This window comes from Lytechinus variegatus, chromosome 13 (assembly GCF_018143015.1).
Source record: "Lytechinus variegatus isolate NC3 chromosome 13, Lvar_3.0, whole genome shotgun sequence".
NCBI lineage: Eukaryota > Metazoa > Echinodermata > Echinoidea > Temnopleuroida > Toxopneustidae > Lytechinus > Lytechinus variegatus.
The window spans coordinates 6,548,311-6,558,521 of record NC_054752.1 but is presented as its reverse complement, the minus strand read 5'-3'; the positions used below and the strand labels follow the sequence as shown (position 1 = coordinate 6,558,521).

General features: G+C 38.7%; 1 long non-coding RNA gene across 1 annotated transcript in view; it reads right to left on the bottom strand.

The window, feature by feature from the left end:
- Nucleotides 1-2,601: 2,601 nt before the first annotated feature.
- The window catches only part of LOC121426754, a 39,262-nt gene continuing 31,652 nt past the window's right edge, over nt 2,602-10,211 (bottom strand). Inside the window, exon 3 of the long non-coding RNA XR_005971623.1 lies at nt 2,602-3,849. This is a non-coding gene — a long non-coding RNA (uncharacterized LOC121426754). The remainder of the gene's footprint in view (nt 3,850-10,211) is intronic.

The following is a 10,211-nucleotide window of genomic DNA, read 5'->3' as shown; positions in this document are numbered from 1 at the left end:
GCAACCATCCCTGGGGGCCGTTTCACAAAGCTGTTCGTAAGATAAGAACGACTTTACGAACGACTGGTGATCCTTTCTTGTGGTAAATGATGTATACCATTATTGATTATTTAGCGCATGAGAAAGGTTCACCAGTCGTTCTTAGAGTCGCTCTTAACTTACGAACAGCTTTATGTAACACCCGCCGATGTCACATGTGCGCCAAGTATTATCTTATCTTTAAATGGGGGGGGGGGGGGGATGGGGTCCGTTGTACATGTTGTAATGGTTTTAATTGCAAGGAGGCCGCGTTCTAGGATATGGTACCATGTAATATTGGGATATGTTTCTGTTGGACATTATCAATCTATTGTTCTACACGCCCCGAGCATTATCCATTATCTTAATTTATCCCTTTGTGATAATTTCTCTCCGCCCCCTAGATAATAAAAACCACACGAAACCATCGAATTATCAAGAGGACTGGCGTCCATTATTCTGATTATGAAGAGGTAGAGAGATAATTAAAATTGTCAGGAGTGTACGAGGATTTGTATAGACACACATCCCATTCACACTATCATATTAAAAAAATATTCTAAACATGTTCGGAAGTTGTCATTAATAGATTAAATACGTGAATTGATGATTCTAACAGGTATATTAATTACATTTTGATATTACATCCCAAACAAACGACGTTATTATTCTAAACGACTTGTACTGAACTGATAATAACGGTAATAATAGTAACAGTGACTGAATTATGTGATACCAATATTTTTTTAGTGTTGTTGATGATGAGGATTATCTGATGGTGATGATAATATTAATAATAATACTGAAAACTGTGATTAGCCATCCCAAATCGCCTGGGAAAGTTTCCTGTACACTCTTAAAACAAGTCAGTCAAATTGACTAGACCAGTAGTCTGGGAGCAATTACTGAGTCACATTTCTAACATATATTCTAGTCAGAAATAACTATGTTCTAGTAAAATACGACTAGAAAATAGTCAAATATGACTAGAATAACAGTTGCTCCCAGCTGACCCTACTACCTAGTCATTTTTCACTGATTTGTTTTTAGAGTGTAAGTAGCAAAAATAGTGATTTGGTATTCAAAAAGCAAAAAAAAAAGAAAAAAAAAGAATATAGCCAGGCTGACACTTGCACGACTTTTGGCCACGACTTTGTCGTGGCAAGTCGTGCCATTTTGGGGCACGAATTGGGAGGCTCCCGCACTGTTTACGACTTGTTCACGCATAGTTCACGAATGCGTGCCCGTCAGTGTCCACGTTGACACGAACTGGCACGACGAGTTCAAGCATAATTTGCGCATAGTTTACGCACTTCCCGCAATGGCACGACGAGTTTGTGCAATTCGGAAAGTGTCGTGCTGAACTATTCGTGAACTCGACGTGAGCTGTTCGTGAACTATTCGTGACAGTCGTGGCATGGCGCGCACTGCCACGCACTGGCACGCATCCTCCCTTATCGTCCCGACGAGTTCACGAACAGTTTGCGCATAGTTCATGACCCGGTCGCTAAATTTTGTCGTGACCAAAATTTTGAACATTTCAAAATTCTCGTCCCGACATGGCACGAAGTCACGACGTGTCATGACGTGTTTACGCACACATCACGCCAGTTCACGACTAGTTTGCGCACTGGCACGACTTGAGTCGTGCCAATGCGTGACACAAAATCGTGCAAGTGTCAGGCTGGCTTATTTCTTCTACATTCGATAAAGTACATTTGTAGGCTATTGCTGATCACTTTCGACAAGCAATATCTCATTTTAAAGCTTAGGAGGTGCCTTTTCAAATTCAATAAAAAAATCATTTGGGCGACTTACTATTGGTTTTTGGATGGCTGATCACAATTATAATGATGATGATAAGAATAATGATAGTAATAATAATCAAGACAAAAACAAACAAGCAAAATTACAATGCAATTAAATATGAATTATTGTAATGGTGTCAGTGATAATGATAATAGATTTGGTAAATAACAAGCTTTTCCCGTTTGTACTTGCTTTGCATAACAAAAAAAAACTTTAAAAAAGGCTTCTTCTAAAACCAGAGGTGAAGCGACAAAGGACTGTGGCACCATCCTAGTATTATGTTCAGTTTCTAATCATCACGAAAGCCCGTCCCTCTCTTCCCCGAGGCCTTAAAACTTGACAAAAAAAGAATACCCTAGAGCATATCCAACTCCTTTTGTCATTTTCTCATCGTCTCAAACTTCAGGCCATCAATATTCTTGAAAGGTTTTTATTTCAGGCCTTCTTAAGAATCTCTGAACACGATACCACAATATTTTTACCCGACCGTCTGTCATTTATGCTTTTCAATCGTACAAACATCCCCCCAAAAAGAGAGGATAAAAGTAAAACAAGATATGAAAAGACGAATATGGAAGCTTTATAGTGCCATTGTACACTGCAAAAACTGTGGTGTTAACCGGTGTACATAGAGGACCACACCGCTTCTTTAACACCGGTGTTAAATTAGTGGTGCTATTTTTACACCTACAGGTATTATTACAACACCTTTGGTTGTTACATTTACACTATTTGGTGTTATGTACAATCTCTAGGGTGAAATTTTAACACCTCAGGGTGTGGTGCTCTATTAACACCAATTGGTGTCAGTTTTTACATCACAGTTTTTACAGTGTAGTTGACGACATTACAAGATAGTATGTGTTGTCAACTTGTCGAGTTGATATCCGTGTTATGTCGACTTATTATTCGACAGTTAGTCGATATTGTGACATAAGGTACACAGCAAAAACTGTGGTGTTAACCGGTGTACATAGAGGACCACACCAGTTATTTTACACCGGTGTTAAATTGGTGGTGTTAGTTTTACATCTATAGGTGTTATTACAAAACCTTTTGTTGTTACTCTTTGGTATTATGTACAATCTCTAGGGTGACATTTTAACACCTCAGGGTGTGGTCCTCTATTAACACCAATTGGTGTCAGTTTTAACACCGCAGTCTTTTAAAGTGTACCTTGCCAGGTCAACGTCTTAAAGTTACATTCACCAGGTACACCTGTAGTTGCGGTGACACGACATTTGTTCCGGGTTTTATTTCGTTTAAGATAATTAAGGTGAGGGTTGCCATAGGGTTTTATGTTAGGTTTACGGTTAGGTTTAGGATAGGGTATGGTGTTAACTCCAGAGTTGAAGTTGGTTATTCTAACAATGTGTGTAATTTACAGCGGAGCATTTGTCGCCGGAGTTAATGTCATGGAACCGTAGTTGCCATCATGCCGATCTTCTGGATCTTATACTAACTTGACATTACGACATTTAAGTTTCGATAAGTCGGCTTGGGCAATTATACACCTAGAGTCACATTGTCGATGTTACACATTCTAAAATAAAATCTATGTTGATTAAAAGGTGGACACAATGATAACAGTTTCTAAACAACTTTACAGTATAACATTTCATTATGTCTCGTCTTACGTTTTAGAGCTTTTAAATGAAACTCGGAAACAAATTCATTCGAGAAATTCATTGTCAAAACATTGGCATAGATGTACGTTAAATATATATATCAAAAGTCCAGTACATAGTTGAATAATTCCAAGGAATTGGCGGATAAAAAAAATAAGAAGAACTTCTTTCGATATGTTTCATCATGCTTGAAATGGTATAAGACGTCAAATGAATCCGCTCTTCCTGAGTGTCGTATCACGCTATATCGGAAGGAGATGTTGATGTTACGTTCCAGAAAAAGAGTCCATCACCTCGACTGAATCGACGAAGACGCAAGGGTTGAAGTCTGATCCCTTCCTAAAGCCAGATGATACTGAAATCTTGCAAGTTCAAAGTGAAGCTGATGTGCTATCTGTAAACGATAATTAAAGAGAGGCGAAGAGAGAAAGAGAAAAGGACCAACAAAGTCAACTGGGGACAACGAGTTTGTGTGTGTCTGTTTGTGTGTGTGTGTGTGTGAGAGAGAGAGGGGGTGGGGAAAGAGAGGGAGAGAGAGAGAATAAGAAGAGAGAGAGAGGGGAAGAAGGGAGAGAGAGAGATACAAATAATTCAATAAAATATTACAATAAAGTCATTATCTGCATGTGGTAGTCGTTAATTATTATCATTTTTGGTTCATCAATGTAGAGGAGGGGGGGGGGGGGGTAGGGATTGGTCGGGGTTTCACTATTTGGACTGAAAATGGTAGAACGTTTATCAGATAAAAATAAATCAATATAAGCGATAAAGTAATTGACATATTAATCAGATAAACCAGCTGCAATAAATCTCCTAAATCTTCGTTCAGTCGCCTTGGATTTCATTTTTTAGCCATACCTCAATAACAATGCCAGTCTTAACTTTTCTTTGACCCTTTTTAATCCCAACTTGAAATATCCTACCAGGAGGAGCGGAGTAATTGATGAAATATCATATCTGCCCCTGAGCGACAAAAAAAAATCGATGATCAAAAACATGTTTACACGGGAAAAGCCCAGTTCTTCCCCCATATCATTATAAATATACAGCATATAGGCCTATTCAGCGATAATATAGTGATTATCAGTGGATAGTGTTACTCCTGAGACTTAATAATGCGTTTTACCTTCCAGGTGAAAAACGAGAATGTAATATATTGTTTAGTGGTAATTTGAATAAAAGCATAACACTTTATGAGATTAAGAATGGTAGACCTACGTTATAATGTATGAAAAAAGGAGAAAAAAAACATTGCTGAAATCTTACATTATACATATACTGCACTTCCCCTTATAGCATTATATTCTTTACTTTATATATATATATATATATATATATATATATATATATATTATATATATATATATATATATATATATATATATATAAGTATCAAATAAAATATTAAACCAAAGAGGTAGGCCAATATTGTAATCCAACTTAACATCGATTGTTACTATGGTGTTCTCGAAATAAACTCCTACTTTTATGTAAAATAAAAAAAACACGGTCGTGGAAGACCCCCCACCCAGCACCCCGCCCGCTTCCCAGGGCCACGTTACTATGGTTATGGACAAGAAGCAAAAACTAATGATCTCCCCAGCCATACAAACAACACCAACAACGGCACTAACGTTTTTCTCTTTAGAACCACCCTGTCTGCCTTTCTACAAAACTGTTATCCGACAATCTTCCTCAAAATATGGAATTAAATCATCTAGCTTGTAAAATGATAAGCTGCCATTAGCGGCATATTTCAAATCGCTTTCTTCGGCACGGTTTCCTTGAAGAACATTCTTGTTGGGGAATAGAAGAGATGCCGCGTATTCTGGGAAGTGGGTCAAACACTTAGATCGTCGACGTGTTTTGGGAATCAAAAGAGGGGGGGGGGGGGAGGGAATTTTCGAAAATAACAAATTCGCGGTCTGGTACATCACTATGTTTCCATTTGAGTATTGACTGGGGTAATGAATTTCTACTCAAATCTCATTTAGGAGTTGATGAGGTTAGCACTGGGTTTATGGAATGATGTGTTGAGCAGAACTTTGAAATGAGAAGAAGCTAGCTTGGAAATGTATCCGCCTAAACCAAACATATTCAGCTGGCAAAGAAGAGCAGAGCCGGAAGAAACACACAACCGAGGACACTTCCATACAAACAGCACAAAACAGTTATTTTTGCAATCAGCAGGTATTCTCATATAAAAGAGCCTCAATGCAGATTCAAAAACTGTTTATATACTATAAGCCTATCTAAACTAAACAGATTCTTTCAAATACGAATTGATCTGGGATGTTAATCAATTCAATTAAATTAATTCAATTGTTTTATTAGCTATGTCTTTATACTCTTATGATACCTGGTGCACACGACCAAAAATAAATTACGCCCACAACCCACACGCCTGTCAATTATGACAGAGATATTAATGCATGTACCCATCTCCTACCAGCATGTCCAGTTCTGACAACTTGTAGAGTGCTTGCATTATGACCCAAGCATGCCCACAACATCGGGCCAGAACATGCCGTTTGAAATGAAATTGCTAGGATCAATAACCAAATGTGTTTTTTTGTAACCAGTTTGCCTGAAATCAACTCCTCAAGGGCGACAATCACTTCATTGACCCGAACCAGTTACCAAAGATACGCCATCCGCGACCGCAGAAAAAGGAACCATAGCTGTGAACACGCAAATTCACCAACAAAAACAGTGATTTTTTTTCTCTCTCTCTCTTCGAGTTACACAAGCCTGAATGGCGACGTGACGAATTACGTCCTGACGGAAACTGTCATCATACTTCTTCTTCTGCTCCGATTTTCAGCTCCATCGAGACAGAAGCTTGATCGCAGATGAGGTAGACGGGAGGAGAGACCCGATAATCACACGTGATTAGCTCTGATTGGTCTAAGTGATTGGATAGCAGACCTAAAAAAGCTTCGACCCTCTGTCACATCCTCGTTTAGGTAGGTTTTTTTTCACCATGGTTTCACCAAGATGAACTTTAAAGGGAGGAGAACTCTTTTACTTTGCCCATTGTTTTCACCGAGGTGACAAGGGACCTGGAATATAAGAGCTTGAAATCTATCCCTAAATCACATTCACTGTAAAAAAAAAATATTGGGTAACTTTTAACCAGCACGAGGGTAATGTGTCCAACCAATTTTGGGGCAGTATTTTGCTCAATGTTGGAAATATTATTGTCCATTAAAGGTATTGTTGAACTTTGTGAGCAGCCGATTTAAAAAATTCTCAAACCAAGATGAAACATGGGTACAAGTCCATGTATTAGAACTAATAAACCCTGAAAACACCCTTTATTGAGAATGAAAAGCTGAAACTACAAGGCAAACCCCGATTTTGTAAATAGGCGTCTTATAGACGCCTAAATAGTACATATAAGGGTATGGGATGAAATTAAGATGGAGTTTCTGGTCACTTTATATTTCAATTTTCGAAGCACTATATAATTATTTTCGAACGCAATTTATTCTGGACTTCATTTTTATAAAATATCACAGACACAGGTGACAAGTGTGACCTTCTAGCTCAGATTTTTTAAAAGTCAAACCAATGTTAACCAATCACTTTAAGGTAAAAAAAAATAAGCAGCAATTGGAAAACCCCGGGTACGCCGCTGGTTGGACACATCACCCTCATGGAGTGTTAACCATTGAAATATTTATCATTGGCTCACATTTCTTACAATCACCCTTCGTCAGTTACGATTTAAGACATGATAGCTTTGTTACGGAACCCGGTTGTAGATAGATACCCGACGAAAGTTCGACATTCCTTTTTTGCAAGATCAATAGGGACACCCCGGTAATGCTGTAATATTCTTCCCAGCACCCCTGCATCCCTCATACCCTTTTACGCACCGCACCGCCTCTGGATCGCATCCCCTTGTAACACGAGGAAAACATCGGGTGAAAATGTTTTGCCGAAGATCAATGAAAGACTCTCGCAATCTCTCCATTACCGCTCTCGAGCGACCTTATAATCTCGACGCTTGCTTCAGGAATACCGTGAAGAGATAAGCGCTTGATCGCTCCTATTCGATTTCTTTCGTATCTGACATTATCTTTGAAGACATGAGTTACTACGTGACAGATGAGTCGAGTTCATCCGACAGCATCTTAGCTTTAAGATTATGCCTCTTTATTAATATATATTGAGAATATACGTATGGTATCCTATAGAATATAACTACAGTATATACATAACACTTAAAATTCACGTTAGGTATTAAAATGTGTTAGAAAATAGGGGCCAGTTTATATGAGAAAAAGGGCTCTTTTAGAAATGAAAATAGAATTTTATTTTCTACCTTTATTTTTTTTTAAAATTTTTTTTTTGGTTTTTTTGTTTGGGGGGGGGGGGGGGGGGGGGGTATAATCAACTGCCCTAAAACCCCCATTGTGTACGACACTGCTATGCACACTAGTAGAATGAGTTAGAATTGCTCTTTAGAATCCGTCTCGGCTAATTGCCAGAAAGATATAAACTCATAGTAAGAACAATAAAGGTTATCTAGTTTGATAATAAAAATGAAACGTACTTTTCTGTAACATAGCAAGCCTTATCGTAAATACAAATAATAATATGTCAGTTTATATAGCGCAGTTACTATGTGCATTATACTCAACTGCGCTTTGATACTTGGTGTCATATTATTACCCCGGCTGTAGCCAAGCCGCCATATTAATAGGCGCTAAAGCGTTCAAAGTATAACTCCTACCGGGTACCCATTCACCTCACCTGGGTCGAGTGCAGCACAATGTGGATAAATTTCTTGTTGAAGGAAATTACGCCATGGCTGGGATTCGAACCCACGACCCTCTGTTTCAAAGTCCGGAGACTAATCAACAACGCTTCACGTTGTTACCAACTTTTTTTTAACAAGTGCAGACCTAGTTACCAGTAATGCATATAGCATTTCCATTTATTTGAAAGCAGGATAAAAGAGCATTGTAGATTAAATGCCTTGCTCACGGGCATAGGTGCCGCGGCCGGGGATCGAACCCCGGACTTTCCATGTATAGCCAGGCGCCTTAGAACACTCGGCCACGGCACCTCCACGTTGTTACTGATGTAATGTCACGATAGCCAATATTTATCGAAGTTGATATCAAAAGTATTACCTCGTGTGAACATGTATGTTTTCTCCATATTTGTATTGATCAACCACATTGGAACTACTTCAACGAGCGGACTTGACCTAACTAAAGAAATCTAGCTTCGATTGGTTAACCGCGATAAGAGGTTGCGGCCCATCACCGTCTCTGTCTGATATCATTTGAGAATGAAACCCTTGGAACGAGTTAGCTTGTGGAAAACAGATCAAAGTCAACGAGTAAGAATCAATGACCATTTGTGAACAATTGGACAAACAACAGGAAAGTTATGATCCTTTGACTATCAAAATCAATAACGCTATGAGGATCCTCCAATTTGCAATGGGAGCAGGATTTGTAATGCCACACAAGTACAACTCGATCTTTTGTACTCTGAAAATAATGTCCTCAAAAGATCAATTTTGGCTCATTCAAATGATTGAACAAACTCTATGTCAAGGATTTATTTTGTGGAACTTTACTACATGTGCTCCCATGAAAAGAACACCTGATCTGCCGAGAGACGTGATAATATGAGATTTTAAGTATATGCTAAAGAAATGGGAGAGTTCTACAAGTGTGACGTTACACCTCTTGGTCGAATTTCCAATGTGAGGATGCCGACACCATTAGCGTTCTCAACATTCAAATGCTCCTAAGTTTCGTAGCATTTGTTCCTTACCCCCAAACTTTCATTGATTTGTTTCTTTGATGTGTCTGTTTTCACACCAGCCAACTTGTTTGCTTGTTTTCATTCAGAAATATTGACACTGGTCAGACCACTATTTTTAACAGAATACCATAGTATATTCCACTTGCGTACCTAAGGGGGAGGGGGCAGACTACCCCCCTGACGAGTCACAACTGATCCCCGACGAGCCACAAGTGGCCCCCTCCTTTGAACTTGATGATTTTTTTTTGCTTGTCAAGTTTTTTGGGCGGACGAATTTGCCCCCCCTTAGGAAAATCCTAGGTACGCCACTGGTCTATTCAATGGAGGAAGAAAATTACCATCCATTTAAACCGTGGAACCACAGCATTAATTTCCAACTCCCCTTATCTTCATATTCCATGTCTCCTTTAAGGCTACCATAATGATTAATTCATTTCGCTGACTCCCTTCGGAGCACAACGGTCGTTCTCTCGAACATGAAAAAGATTAGGGCATATCCGGGGAAGATTCATCGAATTCGGCCCTCGCGTAGCCCTAGAGATAGGACATGATGGATAGCGCAATATAAAAGCCCATACGTGGATTGTAATATCAACTCGCGGGCTTGAATACATTTTTATACCAACAGAAACGTGTAATATGCTTTAACAAAACGGTGCATAATCATTACAATACTATGGACTGAGCCTTCATTCATCCCAAAATTTGATAAAAACGACATTTTGTTTTGATAACGCAATGAAAGGACCTATATAATTATGGATTTATGGAAACTAAAGCAACTTCATATATCTAATGAAAGAGGCGGATTAGGCTTGTCAGTAAATATAGTCACAATGCATCTCATAACAGATTACTGCAAGATAGACACTGCTATAATATTTCGAATTCCAGTACTGTAGTAATTACATCGGAAATGGAGAATTATGATCAGATTCATATCATTTACGAGAACAAGAACATTAA